The following is a 23,017-nucleotide window of genomic DNA, read 5'->3' on the forward strand; positions in this document are numbered from 1 at the left end:
CAGTAACCAACACTATCACTGTACTTCATATATATGTGACTGACATGTTTCTATCTATCTAATCTATGTGTGAAGCTCTATTCTGTCTGTTATAAATTGTCGGGTACCGCTGCTGAATTGCCGGCCGGCTTTTTTAAAGAGACGGTGCATGAAAACACTATTATTTTTTTTAATAAATCCTTTACACTAAATGACAAGTACAGTAAGCAACACTGTCACTGTACTTCATATATATGTGACTGACATGTTTCTATCTATCTAATCTATGTGTGAAGCTCTATTCTTTCTGTTATAAATTGTCGGGTACCGCTGCTGAATTGCCGGCCGGCTTTTTTAAAGAGACAGTGCATGAAAACACTATTATATTTTTTAATAAATCCTTTACACTAAATGACAAGTACAGTAAGCAACACTGTCACTGTACTTCATATATATGTGACTGACATGTTTCTATCTATCTAATCTATGTGTGAGGCTCTATTCCTTCTTGTCTAAATTGTCGGGTACCGGTGTATGCCGCTGCTGAATTGCCGGCCGGCTTTTTTAAAGAAAGCGTCTTCTGAGCAGTTTGTCAGCTTTTGGACACCTTTGAAGGTGTTTTCTATGTGTTTCTATGTGTTTTTGTTTGCCTGCCATTGGTTTTAACGGTGTTCGACGGTGTTCTAAGGTGTTCTACGAACAGTTCGACGAACAGTTCCTCGAACATCCCGGTGATCGACGAACCGAACCCGAACACTACGGGGGTGGCTCAACACTACTAATAACGGCTCCTCTATAAGCGAGTAAATGTAGAATAACAACATTGTGTAGTCATGAGCTTGGCCTGTACCAAAGAATCTGACCGCACAATGTGATGCAGAGAGAAACTAATATTTAACGAGGGATAAAAGTCATTTTGAACGGTTTTGGAAGATTTCCCAGCCCAGATACGTCTGGTGTGATATCCAAGTCCTCCGGAGTAACTGACGGCTTCAAGTTAAAGTTTTGCAATATGGTGGTTAAGAAAATGAACAGCTCCATTCGAACAAGACTTTCTCCCAAACAAATTTTTTTACCTGGAGAAGAATGAAAATGTACAGTGTCACCAAATGGCATCATTCACAACATAACAATCTAACTCAGCATCGATGATAAACCAGGGATGAGAATATTTCTGCCACAAGGCAAGAAAAGAAAGGAGTCAATAGCAGTCATGACAAAAGCTTCAAGTTTTAAGCTCCCATACACATTCAATGAAAGGTAGCTGAACCCGCCTATTTTGTCAGGATAGGAAACCTACCAGGAAGAGGCGGAGCTAGGCTGGGAATAGAGCTGGAGTGACAGAGACTTCAGATCTACCATAGCTCTTAATTCCTATTTGCATATCAATTTAACTGCTGATTTCACACTCACAGAGGAACGGACTGACCATGTAAAGGTATTGCTGGACTTGCCTTTGAAATATAAATACATATATAAATATCTTGGGAGGTGAAATCCTGCTGGCATTTTCCATTAAAGTCATATAGTCACCTTATAGCACCTTGTGTCTAGGTGAAGCATTCTGTGTTAGTAATTTTATAATATATTTTTATAGCAATCAGAGCTCAGTGCTTCAGATGCACAGCTTCAAATTGTGATTAAACAGAATTATTGACAATATTTTTTTCTGGTTATATCCACCGCTAGCGCGAGGAATTACTGTGTCATTATTGAGTTCAGTGTAGCAATCATATGCATATTCAGGATAACAAAATGAAACAGCCTCTTCCAGGTACAAATAGATATAACAGAAGAAAATGGAAAGCAACCAGTCCATATAACGCACGGGCTCAGCTGTTTAAATGTGAGTCCGTTTCCTTTCATACTCCAGCAAGATCGGAGCAGAACATGCAAGGCCTCCTCACCTTGCAAACACACAGACAAAATAAGACAGCACCATCTGCCTTAAATCAGACAATCCAAGACCTGGACTGGAGGTAAGTGAGCAGCTCATCCCACCCTTCTCTTTCAGCTGCTCGTAAAACCCAGAACCATAATCCGGGCCCATTAAACACCTCTCAGCACTATGTTTGCTGGAGTCTACTTCTCCAGGTCCTACATCACTGAGGCTTGGCACCTCAGGGACACATACCTCCCGTCCACGACCTGTCCAGCTGCCAACTTACAATGCCCATCGACGGTCTCATAACATGATGTTTGGATGCCGATGGGTTGCCTTGATGGCCATGGGCTTGCTAAAATCCCCAAAGCTTGTAATGATGGTACTCCTCTGGAAGCCAGCCAATGGCTTTCATAGGAGACAGTGATTTTTGTTATATACAGTGAGAAGTTAAAAACAATTGTTAAAAATAATCTAAAAGTTCAAATCATCCTCCTTTCTCCCCCTTAAAAATTAAGTAATTTAAAAAAATACACATATTTGATATCGGTGTATTAATAAAAGTCCGATCTTTCGATATATAAAATAAATTATTCTGATCTGTAAATGTTGTAATGAGAGAGTAAAAAACACCAGAATTGCAGGTTTTCATCAACAAAACAATTTAATCAAAGCATCATATCTACCCCAAAATGATATTATATGATACTGACGAGCCCCCTGGGGCGTGGGGTACTCGGTAGCCGGGCCAGTGGCTGCTGGGGGATGTCACGGTGGCAGTGACCTGGTCCGTGACCCAGGGCGGTCAATTAATTAAAGGAAAAGTAAAAGGGGAGTAAAGTTTTTAAAGATAATGTTCGTGACTCCACCTGTGGTATGCGGCTATATGGGACCGCCGCTGCGGTGCAGATCCTCTGGAGTTGATGGGGACGCAGCAGAGTTGGTACAGCTCTCCACAGGCAGAGCTTAGCTCCAGGGCAATAGGTGGTGATTTTATAGATGTTGCTGGTGTAGTGCAATGCAGGTGATGGAGCAGAAAATGACCAGTCCACAACTTATGGCGGTTTCCTCTTATCTTTACTTGCGGTTTGTTAAGCAGACCGGGGCACGGGTTCTAGCTGTAGTAGAGGTCCGGGCGGCCTGGGAGCAAGTTGGGGATCCACTTCGCCAGGTGAAGTTGTAGGCGTTCCCTCTACTCTAATCTCTTTGGCCCTGCTGCGTATTGCTATGCTGCAGCCCTCGTCTGAGTAAAACGTCTTTTTCCTCACCCGTATGGCAGGCAGTTCGGGCATTCCTTAAGTGTCGCTCCCACGTGGCGGTGCTGGGACCTATGGTGCTGCTGTGTCACCGGGCGTCTGGTGGGGCCTGAAGACCTGCAGTCTCCTGCCCTCCGAATTCAGCTGCTGGGCCTTCAGTGCCCCACAGCCACGGACTCTGGTGTCCGGTTAACTCACGCTTCTCTCCTCTGGAGTGAACTTGTACACAGCTCCCTTCCCCAGGTCCTTCCTCTTTGTTCTCCGGTCTCCAACTCCTCTCAACTCACTCTTACTAACCCCGCCTCCAGATTCCAGTTTGAAAGGGAGGAGCTCCCCTTGCTGGTCTGGAGCTTGGAAAGTGTTGTATACTGGTATACCTGATTAGGGGACCCCTACTTGCTTTCAGGCATGGCATCACCCCTTGTGAGGGAGGCAATGCCACTGTGGCAACCGGACCCCTGGGGTACCACAATACTATCCTGGAGAATCATATTTCCCAGGTCATATTTGCCGTAAAATGATTGCTGTAAATAACAAAACCCCAGAAAACAAATTGGGAATTGCGTTTTTTTTTACAAGTTCGCCAGACTTGGATTTTTTTCCCTTCTTTCTAGTACATCACATAATAAAATAGATGCTGTCATTCAAAAGTACAACTCATACCACAAAAAAAAGCAAGCCATCACATGACTATGTCAACAGAAAAAAATATGGCTTTTGAAATAAAGTGAGGAAAAAAATGAAAGCGCAAAAATTAAAAATCGCTCAGCCCTTAAGGGGTTAAACACTTTTCCTTTACAGGGAATTTGCATTCATGATCAGAAAACCTGAGCTTGGACCACTAAGAAGATATAGCAAGAAGGTAAAGCAGAATGTTTTACCCACTAAAAAATAAATAAAATGTTGTTTTAGGTTGGAAATTAATGTTCACAAGTCAACTGTAATAGAATTAGTTACTGTGGTGAAATCTTCACTCTTTACACTGTACGATCCATTGAAAATTAGTTACTTACTATTTACTAAAGGGGAAATCATTTTAAAAAATGTTGCACAGTAACAAACCTAAAAACATGAACTTGTTACTTCCAATTATAAAAAGTGGTGGGGTCACAAATATTTCTGATGCTCCAATAGTTATAGTTGGAAATTTCCACTTATGAGGACATTTATAAAGCGCAACAGCCCTTACTAGTTTTGGGGGTTTCTATGAAAATAGAAAAAAGTAAATAAAATACATAATGGAAATGTAATTACAAAATAAATTCCTAATTATTTCAGTTAGCAAATCATGCTTGTTTTGTCCAGGAAAGTAATCTATGTCGAAGTAAAATGGATGTGGTCTTCTAACAATGATTGAAACATGTCCTAGGATGCTAATAAGACAAGTGCCTGTGAGCATGTACAGCAGGAAGCGTAATCCCTTCCCTTCATATATAGAATATGTACTCCAAGTGGATATTCTGATCTAATACTGGAGATACAAGGAGTATGAGGTAAGAAGAAGCCACTCACACTCCAGTGTGAGTAGCCCCTTCTTACTTCTGCACCCCTGGTATCTCTAGTATTAGATTAAATAAACAGGGTGGACAGCAATGTGAGGAGCTTATTCTTACCTCTACACCCCTGGTATCTCCAGTATTAGATCAGATAGACAGGGTGGACAGCAGTGTAAGCAGCCTCATCTTACCTCAGCACCCCTGGTATCCCCAGTATTAGATCAAATAGACAGGGTGGACAACAGTGTGAGCAGCCTCTTCTTACCTCTACACCCCTAGTATCTCCAGTATAAGATCAGATAAACAGGGTGGACAACAACGTGAGTAGCTTATTTTTACCTAAGCACCAATGGTATCTTCAGCATTAGATCAAGTAGACAGGGTGGGCAGCAGAGTGAGCAGCTCTGATATCTCCAGTATTAGATCAAATAGACAAGGTGGAAAGTGCAGTGAGTAGCCTCTTCTTACCTCAGCACCACTAATATCTCCAGTATTAGATCAGATAGACAGGGAGTACAGCAGTATGAGCAGCATGTTCTTACCTCAGCACCCCCAGTATCTTAAGTGTTACATCAGATACACAGGGTGGACAGCAGTGTGAGCAGCCTCTTCTTACCCCAGCACTCCTAATATCCCCAGTATTAGATCAGATAGACATGATGGATAGCAGTGTGTGTGGTCTTTTAGTACCTAAGGACCCCTAGTATCCCCACTATTAGATCAGAAAGACAGGATGGACAGTGGTGTGACCATTTCTTTACTTATTTTTTTAACAGGAGAAACTCTTAACTTTAACTGAAGTCCTAATTAAAATAAATGTGTTGCAATTCCTCAATGGTCTGAAAATTAAAACTTCAACATTTGCAGCATACACCTCAAAAATGTCCATATTATATCTAAACATACCTGCAGACAGAGGAATGAAAGCCTCATTCTTTTTGAATTCATCATTTTCATCCAGAAAATTCTTGGGGTTGAATTCATTTGGATACGGGAAACAGATGGGATCTTTTAGTACTGAGGAAAATATTGGAAACACATTGGTGTCCTGAAATGTAAGACATTATAGGTTAAAAAGACTGTATGAGTTAGAAAACCCATTTTTAAATATCTTATTATTCAGCTTTAAAAGAGAAAGGTCCCTCAATGAAGATCGCCACCTAGAGCCAAAGTAAAAAGCGGCTATAAGAGTGCCTCTTTGAAGGATGATTTATTGATCTTAATGGGAACTGTGTTCTCCTTCCCTGAAATTGACATCTGGTGGCATGACAGATCATTTATCAGTTCTGAAAATGCATCGATACCTAGAACATCCCATTACTTCTTTCCTTTAGAATACCCACCTTAGGTATGGCGTACCCTCTGAATGTAATGTCTTCCACTGTTTTACGTGGTACACCCATTGGGAGCAAATCTATGAAACGTTGCATTTCATGAATGACAGCGTCAGTGAACGGCATCTGGTTTCGGTCTTGAAACTTTGGGCATCGGTTCCGGCCAATGACCTTCTCAATCTCATTGTGGACTTTGTCTAATAGTATTGAGAGATAACAAGAAAGGATAACTTAAACACTTTTTCAAATTTTCTTTGATGCATAAGGTTTTAAGAACAAAACATTGTTCTGATGGAACATTAGGCTGCAGCAGAAGATAATCGCTTGTGGAGGTGATTTTTGAAACAATCAACGGCCACTAGGGTCTATGGTCAATTTTTAACACGTTTATTTTCTTTGCAATAAACACAAGCTAAAACTATATTAAACACATAAAACAGCTAAGAATGAATTCAAAATTAGTGATGATCGAGCATGCTAATTACTCGAGATTTACGAGCATGCTCGGGTGTTTACCGAGTATACTATGCATGCTCGCGTGTTATGTTTCAGTCATTCGATGTGCATGATTTGTGACTGTTTGACAGCATTAATACATGTGAAGAATGCCTGTTTGTTAGGCATTCCTCACATGTATTAAAGCTGTCAAACAGTTGCAAATCATGCACACGGAGTGATTCAAACATAACACCCGTGCAGGCTGAAGATACTTGGCAAGCATGCTCGCCGAAAGGGTTAACAGAACATGCTCACTCATCACTTTTCATAATAAAAATAAAAAGTCCACAATGAGGTACAGGTGATGTGTTCATCCAGTCTTATGATCCATGTCTTATGCCTTTAATAAACTGTACTATTTTACATAAAATTACCTACCAAGGATATCTGGGTACTTCATAAAAAGAAGTAGAGAATAGGTCAGGGTCGTACTGGTTGTCTCCACCCCAGCAAAGAAAATTTGCGCAGTACAGTTCAATAAATTGGCCATGTGGTATTCAGTTTTGGGATTAATATTTTCCTATGAATGGGAACAATATTATATGTGTAAGATATCTTGTTATTAAGTGATTATGATAAACAACTCAGTGCAGTGACATAGGGTCAGTTACCAGCACTCAACGAAAGACAATAATAATGCCCCATTTAGTGCCTCTTAATTACAAATAACGCTATGTGAGTGTGTTAAAAGTAGAGATGAGCGTTGTTCTACTCGAACTGTTCGCCAATCTCAAATTCGAGCTGTTTTGGGCGGTGTTCGAGCCGGTCGGCGAACACGAACAATTTGAGAAAAATTCGGCTGTTCGAGGTTATGTTCGATAACTGTTCGTGCACCAAAATCATAACTGGATTTTTTCTCAGTAATGATGAAAATTAATGTTAATACGCAGTTTGAGTGTACAGCGGGGCGGGGGGAGGGGCAGGGGATGGATCTCTGCAGGAACAATGAAGATCTCCATTTTTTTTTCTCTTTCCCGCATTTGCAGTGGGGAGGTGCAATCTGTCAGCCTATCAGCAGCGCACACACGGAGCGAAGTGCTTTTTTTCACACAAGCAAGGGCATGTGTGATTGGCAGTGTATGTCACATGTCCTTGCCCTATAAGACCAAGCCATTTTCCCCGTCGCCACCATTTTCTCACTGCTGCAGCTGCGTGTTAGACGGCACCGCTGTTGCTGTGTGTGCTATACCTTGTTAATTTCAAGCCAATTTTCGCACAAATCTACAGATAGCTTGGGAGTAGGGAATAGTTGTGATTGCAGTCCTTTTAAGGACTAGGTTACAGCATTTCCTACGACTTTTATCAGGGAGGTCTGTGCTCTTAAATAGATAGGTTGTGGGAGTAAAGACTAATTGTAATTGGAGTCCTTTTCAGGACTAGGTTACATTAGTTCCTATCAGTTTTTGCCAGGCAGGTCTGTGCCAGTGCTGTGCAAGTTTTTTTCACAGCATTTGGCTGAATCTAGCAAAGCTAATCCTTTTTGGCCTATTGCAGAGTGTGTTAGTCAGTGGAGTAGCCTATCTGTGTTGCAAGATATAACACCTGTGTATAGAATACCAATTTTTTTACTGCACCTAGTGAAGTAAAATCTTTTGGGCATAGCATCATTCTATTAGTCCATCTATACTGACCTCCATCAGGTTGCAAACTGAATATAATTTTTTTCTGCATCTAGCTCTGAAAAAATATTTGGGCTTCTAGCGGTGTGTGGGACTTGGTCTATTAGTCCATCTATACTGACCTCCATCAGGTTGCAAATTAAAAATAATTTTTTTCTGCATCTAGCTCTGAAAAAATATTTGGGCTTCTAGCGGTGTGTGGGACTTGGTCTATTAGTCCATCTATACTGACCTCCATCAGGTTGCAAATTAAAAATAATTTTTTTCTGCATCTAGCTCTGAAAAAATATTTGGGCTTCTAGCAGTGTGTGGGACTTGGTCTATTAGTCCATCTATACTGACCTACATCAGGTTGCAAATTAAAAATAATTTTTTTCTGCATCTAGCTCTGAAAAAATATTTGGGCTTCTAGCGGTGTGTGGGACTTGGTCTATTAGTCCATCTATACTGACCTCCATCAGGTTGCAAATTAAAAATAATTTTTTGCTGCATCTAGCTCTGAAAAAATATTTGGGCTTCTAGCAGTGTGTGGGACTTGGTCTATTAGTCCATCTATACTGACCTCCATCAGGTTGCAAATTAAAAATAATTTTTTTCTGCATCTAGCTCTGAAAAAATATTTGGGCTTCTAGCGGTGTGTGGGACTTGGTCTATTAGTCCATCTATACTGACCTCCATCAGGTTGCAAATTAAAAATAATTTTTTTCTGCATCTAGCTCTGAAAAAATATTTGGGCTTCTAACAGTGTGTGGGACTTGGTCTATTAGTCCATCTATACTGACCTACATCAGGTTGCAAATTAAAAATAATTTTTTTCTGCATCTAGCTCTGAAAAAATATTTGGGCTTCTAGCGGTGTGTGGGACTTGGTCTATTAGTCCATCTATACTGACCTCCATCAGGTTGCAAATTAAAAATAATTTTTTTCTGCATCTAGCTCTGAAAAAATATTTGGGCTTCTAGCAGTGTGTGGGACTTGGTCTATTAGTCCATCTATACTGACCTCCATCAGGTTGCAAATTAAAAATAATTTTTTTCTGCATCTAGCTCTGAAAAAATATTTGGGCTTCTAGCAGTGTGTGGGACTTGGTCTATTAGTCCATCTATACTGACCTCCATCAGGTTGCAAATTGAATAAAAAAAATTTCTGCATCTAGCTCTGAAAAAATATTTGGGCTTCTAGCGGTGTGTGGGACTTGGTCTATTAGTCCATCTATACTGACCTCCATCAGGTTGCAAATTAAAAATAATTTTTTTCTGCATCTAGCTCTGAAAAAATATTTGGGCTTCTAGCAGTGTGTGGGACTTGGTCTATTAGTCCATCTATACTGACCTCCATCAGGTTGCAAATTAAAAATAATTTTTTTCTGCATCTAGTTCTGAAAAAATATTTGGGCTTCTAGCGGTGTGTGGGACTTGGTCTATTAGTCCATCTATACTGACCTCCATCAGGTTGCAAATTAAAAATAATTTTTTTCTGCATCTAGCTCTGAAAAAATATTTGGGCTTCTAGCAGTGTGTGGGACTTGGTCTATTAGTCCATCTATACTGACCTACATCAGGTTGCAAATTAAAAATAATTTTTTTCTGCATCTAGCTCTGAAAAAATATTTGGGCTTCTAGCAGTGTGTGGGACTTGGTCTATTAGTCCATCTATACTGACCTACATCAGGTTGCAAATTAAAAATAATTTTTTTCTGCATCTAGCTCTGAAAAAATATTTGGGCTTCTAGCAGTGTGTGGGACTTGGTCTATTAGTCCATCTATACTGACCTCCATCAGGTTGCAAATTAAAAATAATTTTTTTCTGCATCTAGCTCTGAAAAAATATTTGGGCTTCTAGCAGTGTGTGGGACTTGGTCTATTAGTCCATCTATACTGACCTCCATCAGGTTGCAAATTGAATAAAAAAATTTTCTGCATCTAGCTCTGAAAAAATATTTGGGCTTCTAGCGGTGTGTGGGACTTGGTCTATTAGTCCATCTATACTGACCTCCATCAGGTTGCAAATTAAAAATAATTTTTTTCTGCATCTAGCTCTGAAAAAATATTTGGGCTTCTAGCAGTGTGTGGGACTTGGTCTATTAGTCCATCTATACTGACCTCCATCAGGTTGCAAATTGAATAAAAAAAATTTCTGCATCTAGCTCTGAAAAAATATTTGGGCTTCTAGCGGTGTGTGGGACTTGGTCTATTAGTCCATCTATACTGACCTCCATCAGGTTGCAAATTAAAAATAATTTTTTTCTGCATCTAACCCAGCCAATAGTTTTGGCCTAATACCACAGTTTGGCCACTCAGCTCTGCTCGGTTACCATCCATTGTTTTTTTGTGCAAACAACTCCAGAGTTGTGAATTAGTTAACCACCAAAATGAGTGGAAAAAGGCCTGCTGCTGGTGGAAAGGGGAATAGGCGTGTTGGGAAGGGGAAAAAAGGTTGTGTCCGTGGGGTAGGTGCAGAAGAAAGACCATCTTCCAGCCAAACTAAAATGTCTACTTCTTTTAGCGGACAATGTGATAAGATCCCTTTCTTACGGCCACGCCAATAGCTACAAATTCCAGATGAGGCACAAAAACAGCAGGTGCTTCAACGGATATCAAGTGCTCCTTTAAGTGGGCTCTCCTCCACATCAACTTCAACATCACAAATACTCCAGTCCTCAAAGGTGTCACCCAAATCGCACTTGCTTCCTCACAGCTCCCAAATCTCCAGCTGCCCGTCTGAGTGTGAGGTAGAACAGATGGTTGAGTCTGCAGAGCTGTTTACTCATACTATAGCCTGGGAATCAGAGGTCGACTCCAGCGCTTCTGTGAATCCAGACGAGGAAATGATCTGCACTGATGCCCAGAATCTTTATGAGTCGGATCCAGGACCAGACGCAGAAGGTTCTGACCATAATGTAGACCCTCATTCCCAAACTGTAACTCCTGTTGGTGGAAACAATGAGGAAGACGATGATAAGACTCAAATACCTGATTGGAGCGACAACTTTAGTTTTTTGTCAGGGCAGGAACAGGTTGGCTCTGAGGACGACGGGTGTGATAACGCACAGGGTGATGATGATGAGGTCGGAGATCCCACTTACTGTCAACCCACAGTCAGCCAAGAGATGAGGTCAGCAGAGGAGGTGGAGGAAGATGCTAGTGACGACGAGGTCAGGTTGCGCCTTCCTGGACAGAGACGTAGTACTGGAAGCACGTCAACAACTGCATCCTCAAACACAACTCTGCCTCTCAACACAAGTCGTGGTGGCTCTTCAGGTCGCATGGGTGCTAAGCCTTGCATAGCCTGGGCATTTTTTCAGATCGATAAAGATGACCCAACTCGTGTTATCTGTAACATTTGTCAGCAAAAGCTAAGTAGAGGCCAAAAAATACATAGTTTGAGTACTTCATGCATGAACCGGCACATGGACATGAAGCATAAGTTGCAGTGGGAAGCTCAGTGTGCTACAATGCGGCCTAGCCGGCCGGGCCAATCACCGTCTGCCATATCTTGTGCATCCGCGGCCTCTTCATCCTCTGTGACTGGGGGGACAGCAGTCACACCTGTTTTGGGGCGCAGACCTGCCACCTCTTTACCCGCAACAGCCAGCGTGATTGGCAGGTCATCATTTTCTTTGGAGGTGGTAACACCAGCTGGTGTTGAGCGCTGTCCGACATCGATAGCACCACCTTTGGATCAAGGCAACCTAACATGTCCGCCTGCATCTTCCTCACAGACCGGCAGTTTGCCGGGGACACCCTTATCAACCCCGTCTAAGCACAATAGCCAGCCCTCGGTCCCTCAGATGTGGACAAGTAAAAGACCATTTCCTCCTAGCCATGAGAAAGCTAAGAGGTTGAATTTCACCATCTGCAAGCTCTTGGCTACAGAAATGCTGCCTTTCCGCCTGGTGGACACAGAGGATTTTCGAGACCTTATGTCCGTCGCAGTGCCCCAGTACCAGATGCCCAGTCGGCACTACTTCTCAAAGAAAGGTGTGCCTGCGCTCCACCAGCATGTAGCACACAACATCACCGCTTCTTTGAGAAACTCTGTGTGTGACAGGGTGCATTTCACCACAGACACTTGGACGAGTAGGCATGGACAGGGGCGTTACATGTCGCTGACTGGGCACTGGGTAACTATGGTGACAGCAGGACAAGGGGCTGCTGTCCAAGTCTTGCCGTCCCCACGAGTTGTGCGTCAATCCTCTTTATGTCAAAGTTCCTCCACTGCTTCTGCCTCCTCAACCTCCTCTCGGTCTTCCACCTGCACCCAAAGCCTGTCTGGTCATGCCACAAGCTTTCTAACTGCGCAGAAGGGATCCTGCACACCTCCTTACTATGCTGGCAGTAGGGCTCAATGTCATCAGGCGGTTTTTACATTGAAATGTCTGGGAAATGTGAGTCACACAGCTGAGGAGTTGTGGTCAGCTCTGGAGAACCAATTTCATGAATGGTTGTCTCCACTGGACCTGAAACCAGGGAAGGCCGTGTGCGACAATGCTGCAAACCTGGGTGCGGCCCTTCGCCGGGGCAATGTCACACACGTGCCTTGTATGGCTCACGTGTTGAACCTGGTTGTCCAGCAATTTTTAGCCCACTATCCCAGACTAGATGGCCTTCTGCAGAGGGCACGGTCGCTGTGTGCTCACTTCCGCCGTTCGCATCCCGCAGCTCAGCGACTTACATCTCTACAGAAGTCGTTGGGCCTGCCACTTCACCGGCTAAAATGCGATGTGCCTACCCGGTGGAATTCAACTCTGCACATGTTGCAGCGACTGTGGCAGCACCGACAAGCCCTGGTGCAATACGTTCTGATGTATAGCCTGGGCCAACGAGATTCAGAGGTGGGGCAAATCACGCTGGAGGAGTGGTCTCAGATCAGGGACCTATGCACCCTTCTGCACAGTTTTGAAATGGCGACGAAGATGTTTAGTGCTGACGATGCCATTATCAGCATGACTATTCCGGTGATTTACATGCTGGAGCACATGTTAAACAGAATTCGGAGTCAGGTGGTGGCACAAGAGGAGGTGGAGGAAGTAGAGGAGGAGGAGTTGTATGCGGAAGGGCTAATATCTGCAAGGTCCAGACGGTCGGCAGCACCAAGGCGGCAGGCATGTGAGGGTGGGGGAGATGGTTTTACCAGGGTGCATGGTAGCAGCCAAACTAGTGAGGAAGGTGCAGGAGCCCAGGAAGAAGTGGAGGGCGAACTGATGGAAGACTCATCAGATGAGGGAGACCTTGATCACATTTCTGTTGTGCGAGGTTGGGGGGAGAGGACAGAGGAAGGAAGCATGATTGTTACCTCGCCACCAACACAACAGGGACTTGGTGCTCCTGGATGCGCAACACACATGAGTGCCTTCTTGCTGCACTACCTGCAACATGACCCTCGAATTGTGAGAATTAGAAATAATCCTGACTACTGGGTTGCCACACTGTTAGATCCCCGGTACAAAAGTAAATTTGCAGAAATTATTCCTGCCATAGAAAGGGATGCACGCATGCAGGAGTATCAGCAGAGACTGTTGCAGAATCTTACATGTGCTTTTCCACAAAATACCAGTGGTGCACGTAGTGAATCTCACAGTTCCAACTTGCCAACCGTGGGACCGTCAAGTGTTCAGCACTCAAACCGTAACAGAACCACAGTATCTGCTGGTAACATCAATTTTGCGGAATCATTTCACCACTTTTTTAGCCCATCCTTTGCAAGGCCACAGGAGACAAGAAGTCTGACACATAGTCAACGCCTAGAGACGATGGTACAGGAGTATCTCCAAGTAAACATTGAAGCCACGACTGTGTCACTGGACCCTTGCTCTTTTTGGGCTTCCAATCTGGATAAATGGCCAGAGCTAGCCACTTACGCCTTGGAGATCTTGTCATGCCCCGCAGCCAGCGTTCTGTCTGAACGTGTGTTCAGCGCTGCTGGTGGTGTGCTGACAGATAAGCGCACGCGGCTCTCCACTGATAATGTAGACAGACTCACGTTCATAAAGATGAACAAATCATGGATCCGAAACGACTTTTCTACCCCTGTGTCATCCTGGGGAGAGTAAAAGCTTGATGATTGGTTAAAATCACCCTACCAACCGTTTTAAGCTTTCAAATTACTAATCATGTTTATCTGTATCTTGACTGGAAAATAATTTGGGCTTTGTAGCAGTGTGCAGCACTGATCCTATTAGGCCATCTATACTAAAGCTTCACCAGATTTAAAATTAAAAATAATTTTTAGCTGCATCTAGCCCGGAAAATAATTTTGGGGCTCCGAGATGCGCAAGGCACATAAGTGCCTTCTTGCTGCACTACCTGCAGCATGACCCTCATATTGTCAGAATTCGAAGTAATCATGACTACTGGGTTGCCACACTCTTAGATCCCCCAAACTTTTCGATCAACCTTTTCATTTTAATAAAGACCAAAAAAATGGTCATTTTTGAAATTATAAGCATTAGCAGGTTGTTAGAAACTGAAATCAAACAGTTTTCAACTCAAAACTTTATTCTAGGTGATGTTACATTTTCACATAGGACCCCTTGTTCGAAAGGAGCTTCTGAACTCTCTCGTCCATTGAATTTGTCAGGTTTTGGATGGTTTCTGCTTCAATTGTTTTGCATGAGGACAGAATACCCTCCCAGAGCTGTTGCTTAGATGTGAACTGCCTCCCGCCATCATAGACACTCCTTTTAATGATGCTCCAAAGGTTCTGAATGGGGTAGAGGTCAGGGGAGCATGGGGGTCACACCATAAGTTTGTCCCCTTTTATGCCCATATCAGCCAGAGATGCAGATGTTTTATGTGCAGCATGAGATGGTGAATTATCATGCAGAAAAATGATCTTGCTGTGAAATACACGGTTCTTCTTCTTGAACCATGGCAGGAAGTGCTGTTTGAGAAAATCCACATACATTATGGAGTTCATCTTTAGCGCCTTCAGGGATCCTAAAGGGGCCGACAATCTCTCTCCCCATGATTCCAGCCCAAAACATTACTCCACCTCCTCCTTGTTGGCGCTGTAGCCGTGTTTGCGTGGGGTGTCCATCAACCAGCCATCCTCCACTCCATCCATCTGGACCATCGAGCGCTGCACGGCACTCATCCGTGAACAAAACAGTTTTGAAATCAGTCTTCATGTAATGTTTGGCCCACTGGAGCCGTTTCTGCTTGTGTGAAGTGGATAGAGGAGGTCGACAGGATGGCGCATGCACAGCTGCAAACCTCTTGTTGTTCGGGGGACGTTGGAGGCACAAGCAGCTTCAAAAACTTGTCTGCTGCTATGACAAGGCTTTTTTGCCGCTGCTCTTTCAACCTGACGTAATTGCCTGTAGGAAAGAGTCCTCAATTTGCCCTTATCAGCACGCACACGTGTGTACTGTGAATCAGCTACATACTTCTTGATTGCCAGGACACTTCATCCTGATCATCGCACAATGTTGATTGTAGTCATGCCTTGACCTAAACACTCCACAATTTGTTGCTTCTCAGCAGCCGACACATCCTTTTTCTTTCCCATTTTGGCAGAAAATGTAGGCTGCTTAATAATGTGAGAGAGCCTTCTTAAGTAGTCTTGCCTTTCATTGGACACACCTGCCAAACTAATTAGCACAGGTGTCTGCAATTGCTTACAGTGATATAAAGAGCCCTGACACACATCACCATCAATGAGTTTAACTGACAAACAAACAAATTCTTCCCTTATCACTCCTAAACACTTTTTGTATAATAATTTGGAACGCAGTGTACATGTGCTTTTCCACAAAACACCAGTGGTTCACGTAGTGAATCTTACAGTTCTAACTTGCCAACCGTGGTCTGTATGGAGTTGTTCAATAAAGGGCCCAAAATTAAGATAACATAGATGGGAGAGGTCTCTATGAATAGGAATTCCTAAGTATTTGATACCCTGTGAGGGCCAGGCAAAGGGAAAGTTGGACTGGATGGAATCCTATATGGATTTGGGGAGGGAGACATCGAGGGCCTCAGACTTCGCTGCATTGATTTTAAAATTTTACCATGTAACAAAGTGATCTATTTCAGCCATAACAGCATGGATGGATATATGTGATTGAGTGATATATACTAGGACATCATCAGCAAATAGAGAGCACTTGTACTCGGTGCCTCCCACCTCAATCCACCTAATATTGGGGTTATGGCGAATTGATGAGAGCAGGTGCTCCGTCACTAGGATGTATAAGAGAGGGGACAGAGGACATCACTGCCTTGTCCCATTGGTGATTGTGAAAGGTGATGAAAATGTTCTGATGCACCCCCTGGGCCTTGGGACACCCGGAGCCGGACCCTTTTTGGTGGATGCTGGTGGTTGTAGTCTTCGTGGCGGCGACCCAGTTCCGTGGCTCAGGGCGGTCAAACCAGTGGCGGAACTATTTATGTGGTTTTCATGTTTAAATGTCCGACTACGCCACCCGTGGATTGCGGTCAGAGTGATCCGCCGCTACAGGGCAGACCACTGAGGCTGGTGTTGTGGGTGCAGCAGAGCGTAGCATAACTCCCCACGAGAGGAGTATAGCCTCAGGGCAGTGTATGCGGAGGATGGGGGTGATGGTGCAGGGCAGCAGCAGTAACGACACGGAGTCAGTGATGCAGTTCAGGGCCTTTACTCACAGTTCTTATTATCCAGACCACGTCTGCAGGTAACGGCTGCCCACGTTGTACTGTGCTCACCAGGTGAGGGGCTCAGACAACTCCCAGATAACTTTGGAGCACTTCACAGGACCCCCTTTGTGTGTCCTTTGTCTGGCCTTTCTTACCAACACTTCTGTCCGGCTGCCTCGGGCCTCCTCTTGGTAAACTTGGCGCCAGTTTCCCTGACCCTATGTGGTGCCTTCCTAGCGGGTGTAGCGAGGGGCTGCGCCACATAAAATGTCAGAGCCTCCGGTTTCTAGCTGAGGGTCGTTTCCTGCCTCCACTAGTTCGGGGACCGGTCTCCCCCTTTGGCCTGACCCCTCCACGCAGGTGGATTCGGGCGTGCGGTGGCGACTCGCCCGTCCGCACCCCTGGGATCCCTTCATTCCTCGTTCCTGGAGCCTTCTCCGCTCCTCTTCCTTCCTTCTCCCTCTTCCAGGCCTGGGCCTCTGTTACTAGGCCCGCCTCCGGAGCAGAGCTCATGCAGAGCCCCTGCTCCCTGCCACTTCTGCTCAGACTTCTCTGCACTGAACTGAGATGGTGCCCACCTTTTATACTCCCTTCTCAATGCACCCAGGAACTGCTTCCTCCCTGCTCCTGCACTACAGGGTTCCCCTTCCTCAGTGTTCCCTCCCCCCACTCCAGCCAGGGACAGGGACTGTCGTGCCCATCTCAGGGGCATATTGGTCGCCCTGCCCCACGGCAATGTGGTGTAATACATGCAGGTGTCGGGTCCTGATCCACACTCCATCCTTACCTGAGAGTGAGATATCACACCTCTAGGTGAGGTGCAATACGTCTTTAGCAACCGAGCCCTCAGGGTGCTACAGTTCCATTTATCTTCAGCCTAGGTGACGTATTGCGATACAGGGCCGTGATTTTGGCTATAAAAGGGTCCCCTAGACCCCTACCCCAAGCTTTTTAAGAGAATCATATATGGCGTGCCAGGAGACTCTATGGAATGCTTTCTCAGCATCCAACGAGAGTATCTAATTACAAATTTTTAACTGCATCTAGCCCAGGAAATACTTTGTGCCTAGTAGCAGTGTCTGCTAGTAAGCGGATTATCCCGGCTGTTAAGCAAGCTGCACCACCTGTAGTTTAGACACTTAATTTTTTCAAAGGAAATGCTTCGGGACCATGGGATACTTAGTGAAGAGCATCAGGAGGCACCCCAAGGCATAGGGGCTGGGACTGGCAGTAGGATGCCTTGCGGTGGACAGCCGAGCTCGATCCTTATAAAAGCTTTTTAACTGCAGCAGCTTTAGTGGACGCTACTGGAGCTGGAATTACCGCGGCTGCTGGCATGAGACTTGCCCTCCAATAGATCCTTGTAAATGGATTTAAAGTGTATTCACTCAAATTAGAGAGACAATTTAAATTAAAAAGCTTAGAGCTGCCTCCACCACAGGGGGGCTCGCTCGACCCACCAGCGGACAGGCACCAGTATTGGGAGAGGGGGGCTGGCCGTCAGGGTTCACCGCGGCTCTGGCACAAACCCGGCGACACGGAGGTGGCACGGGCAGGAGCGGACTGGCCGTGTCGGCTTCTCACTTTTTGGATTTTAGAAGGGCATGACATGCCTATATCTGTGTCTCCCCCTCCTTTTACTCCTCCACCTCTTTTATTTTCGCATGACTATATGTACTTGTCACTTTTCCATGTGTTAGTTATGTCTTCTGAGCAGTTTGTCAGCTTTTGGACACCTTTGAAGGTGTTTTCTATGTGTTTCTATGTGTTTTTGTTTGCCTGCCATTGGTTTTAACGGTGTTCGAAGGTGTTCGACGAACAGTTCGACGAACAGTTCGGCGAACACACGGGTGTTCGACGAACCGAACCGAACTCGAACACTACGGGGGTGGCTCAACACTAGTTAAAAGGCTCGGATGCCGCACACCGCACGCAGAGAGTATGGCAGAGGTTAAATTCAAGATTTGGTTTCTCCACGCAGGGAGTGTAAATTTAAGTAACACAACAATAAAACAGTAAAATCAGACAATAAACGATTGTGGTTTAACTATAACACAGAAAGGATGAAAAATACGGCGCAGTCCCGAAAGTTCAGGCTGAATACTGGAGGCTTGCACTTATCTGTCCTTTAGCGATAACTACATCCGTCTTCAGCCACTCACTCCTGAGGGTGTCCGTCTTCTGGCGGCAGTGGGCGGTCTCGGGTCTCACCCACTGGGCCCCCAGTCCTTTTGACCACACGACAGCGGTCACGACTCCTTTAAGAGCCGTATCAAGCTCCTCCGGCATACAACAAACTGCGTTAGGATCACTAATCCTGGGTGCGTCCTCACCCGTAGGTCTCCGTCAGATGTCTGGAAAACTGTGGTGATGCAGGTAACTGAACGATCACTTTCTGTAGGCCCGGTACAGACCACACGCCCCTTGTTTTGCGGAAAGCTGTGTCACCCGTTTGTCCGTCACCACAGACAGGTCAGCAAATCTCTATTTCACTGAGGACAGGGTAGCACGTCTCTCTCTCGTCGGCAGGTCAGACTGTTTCTCCCCAACTGCCGGTCTGCTCTCCACAACCGTCTCTTTCGCGCTAGCCCAGACACCTGACTTCCTCTCTTCCGTCCCTCTCCTCTGTCCCCCAGCACTGTCCAGGAAGTCCCCCGTGCACTCTTAATCCCGTCCCCTGGCAACACTGGGCAGGACCCTGGCAGTTCTGGCGCCGGAGCTCCGCACCTGTCCCTAGGCACGTCTTCCTTCTTACAAGTGTCCCCTTTAGACAGTACTAATTTTCTATGAGAGCCGCCTTCAAAAGTAATAATGGCACCTTTATACTACCCACAAAAAATATTAACATCTTCTAGACCAAAGACATACAGAACAGAGTGGGGTAGTGAGCATATAGCTCCCTGCCTTACCAGAGGATCTATAACAGTGTCATGTTGGCACCAATAGAGTTCAAAGTAGTGCCGGCAGTCCTATAGACAATGAATGGAGCTGATGTTAAGCATACGCAACTCCACTCCATTATGGATAGGACTCAACAGAGCCAGATTCTTGGATTCTAGAGAACCAATGGATTGCTGGGGGTCCGATCAGTCGGACCACCAGTGATCCTTAAATTATCTCCTACTGTTAGGACAGGAGATAATTTACTATTTTGAGAGTCACCATCTAAGTCTTAAACATTCCAGAAAATAAAATATTTTCCAGCCATGTTTCGCCACAGACAGAAAAGGCCCCTGTGCAAGAATTATATACGAGCTCTTTGCAGTTCAATAGCTCTTAATAATGCTAAATCCCACCTGCTTTCTTGATAAAAGAAGGCCCCCTTAACTCTTGGGCCCATGCGCAACTGCACACATTGCACCAATAGCATGTCCACCTCTTCATACACTGAACACAAAAAGGGGAAATCCTGCTGACCTGTCTTTCTGCAGAAAACTGGACAGCTGCACCAGCAGCTTTGAGAGCATTACACAGCAGTAATGAGCAGTTATGAATGCAGCACTTGGAAGAGATAAAACACTTACTAGAGCCTCCAGCAGCATTGTCTCTGTGCCACCTACAGTGGGTACAGAAAGTATTCAGACCCCTTTAAATTTTTCACTCTTTGTTTCATAGCAGCCATTTGGTAAATTCTAAAAAGTTCATTTATTTCTCATTAAAGTACACTCTGCACCCCATTTTGACTGAAAAAAAACAGAAATGTAGAAATTTTTGCAAATTTATTAAAAAAGAAAAACTGAAATATCACATGGACATAAGTATTCAGACCCTTTGCTCAGACACTCATATTTAAGTCACATGCTGTCCATTTCCTTGTGACCCTCCTTCAAATGGTTTTACTCCTTCTTTGTAGTCCAGCTGTGTTTAATTAAACTGATAGGACTTGATTTGGAAAGGCACACACCTGTCTATATAAGACCTCACAGCTTACAGTGCATGTCAGACCAAATGAGAATCATGAGCTCAAAGGAACTGCCCAAGGAGCTCAGAGACAGAATTGTGGCAAGGCACAGATCTGGCCAAGGTTACAAAAGAATTTCTGCATTGCTCAAGGTTCCTAAGAGCACAGTGGCCTCTATAATCCTTAAATGGAAGAAGTTTGGGACCACCAGAAGTCTTCCTAGACCTGGCCGTCCAGCCAAACTGCGCAATCGTGGGAGTAGAGCCTTGGTGAGAGAGGTAAAGAAGAACCCCAAGATCACTGTGGCTGAGCTCCAGAGATGCAGTAGGGAGATGGGAGAAAGTTCCACAAAGTCAACTATCACTGCAGCCCTCCACAAGTCGGGCCTTTATGGCAGAGTGACTCCACGGAAGTTTCTCCTCAGTGCAAGACATATGAAAGCCCGCATAGAGTTTGCTCAAAAACACATGAAGGACTTCCAGACTATGAGAAATAAGATTCCCTGGTCTGATAAGGCGAATCTAGAATTTTTTGGTGATAATTCTAAGCGGTATGTGTGGAGTAAACCAGGCACTGCTTATCACTTTCCCAATACAATCCCAACAGTGAAACATGGGGGCGGCAGCATCATGCTATGGGGATGTTTTTCAGCTGCAGGGACAGGACAACTGGTAGCAATTGAAGGAAACATGAATGCGGCCAAGTACAGAGATATCCGGGATGAAAACCTCTTCCAGAGTGCTCTGGATCTCAGACTTAGCCGAAGGTTCACCTTCCAACAAGACAGTAACAAAGGAGTGGCTTCAGAACAACTCTGTGACCATTCTTCACTGGCCCAGCCAGAGCCCTGACCTAAACCCAATTGAGCATCTCTGGAGAGAACTGAAAATTGCTGTCCACCAACATTCACCATCCAACCTGACGGAACTGGAGAGGATCTGCAAGGAAGAATGGCAGAGGATCCCCAAATCCAGGTGTGAAAAACTTGTTGCATCATTCCAAAGAAGACTCATGACTGTACTAGCTCAAAAGGGTGCTTCTACTCAATACTGAGCAAAGGGTCTGAATACTTACGACCATGTGATATTTCAGTTTTACTTTTTTCAAAAATTTGCAAAAATTTCTACATTTCTGTTTTTTTTCAGTCAAGATGGAGTGCAGAGTGTACTTTAATGAGAGAAAAAAAATGAACTTTTTAGAATTTACCAAATGGCTGCAATGAAACAAAGAGTGAAAAATGTAAAGGGGTCTGAATACTTTCCGTACCCACTGTATATGAAGTAGCAATCCTAAAAGTCAATATTGACTCTCTAACGAGCCTTGTCACATGACTTAGGATGAAAGCAAAAACCAAAATCTCAATTTGCAGACATCATGTTTCGGGGTACTGCCCCTCGTCAGTGCAAAGTGTGAGATCTGGTTTGGCTGGGTGAGAGGCGTCTGACCAGGATTCAAGGTTTTCTCGCATGTTCTGGCACCATGACACCCTTGTTAATCTTATTTGCAATTAGTGTCACAACTTTAGACTTTTTTTTTTAGTTGAGCACATAACATACAGTAGAAGTCATACTTTGACACATCTTTACAAGAGAACAACTCAGAGATTTCAATGTGTATTGCTCAATATCTTTACAATCTGTACAAGAATAATCAATGTTTTAATAATATTTTCTATTTTTTATTCTTTTTAGGTCATGAACCTCATTAAATGGAAGATTCTGAGGTCTGCAGTTTTATATGGACCACGCAGAGGTGACATGCCTCAGTACTGAGGTCTTTTACCTTCAAAACATTGCTCTTATTACATAGAAACTCTATGTCTCATTGTGATTTACCGTTTCCATTTTAATGAGAAAAGAATCAACGTAGTCCCTGGGGTTATTTTTATCTAAAGTTTTCTTGTTAATTTCCACTCTTTTTTCCACATAATGAAAGAGTTCTTGCATATAGATGAAAATGTTCTAGTGTCCCCCAGGGATGAATCGCATGACCCGCGGAAACATCTCAAACAACTAAAGCAAAATAAAATTATGTTTTACAGCATATATTAGCAGTAGTAATGATTAAAAAAAACTTTATGGATTATAATGGATCAACAGACAAATTGAAGCAAGTTTTCCACTTCGGCAATGCAAGCATTTTTTGTCACCCAACACGTGAACTGTTATAACTTACTGAGTCCTTTCCACCAGTCCAATTTTAAATCCCTCATGTAGGGGCAGGGATGCTGATTACAGCAATGTATCACTTTGTTTACTGGGTGCAGCAGTTTTGATAGAATCACAGTTTTCTCTAGTGTAGATCTAGCAGAGTTCAGAATGCTGAACTGTGTATAACCTCAGCCACTCCACTGATTGGCTGCTTTCTGTGTGCATTGTATATTGACAGAAATCTGCAAGTCAGTGGTGAGGGTGTGGTTGGACCAGGAGGCACGGGACAA

At 44.2% G+C, this 23,017-nt stretch overlaps 1 pseudogene; it reads right to left on the reverse strand.

Annotated features, from left to right (window-relative positions):
• Window positions 1-528: 528 nt before the first annotated feature.
• Window positions 529-23,017, reverse strand: part of LOC141154998 (cytochrome P450 2G1-like) — a 115,896-nt pseudogene continuing 93,407 nt past the window's right edge.

This window comes from Phyllobates terribilis, unplaced genomic scaffold (assembly GCF_046119375.1).
Source record: "Phyllobates terribilis strain yellow unplaced genomic scaffold, ASM4611937v1 Scaffold_7__3_contigs__length_470593459, whole genome shotgun sequence".
Lineage (NCBI taxonomy): Eukaryota > Metazoa > Chordata > Amphibia > Anura > Dendrobatidae > Phyllobates > Phyllobates terribilis.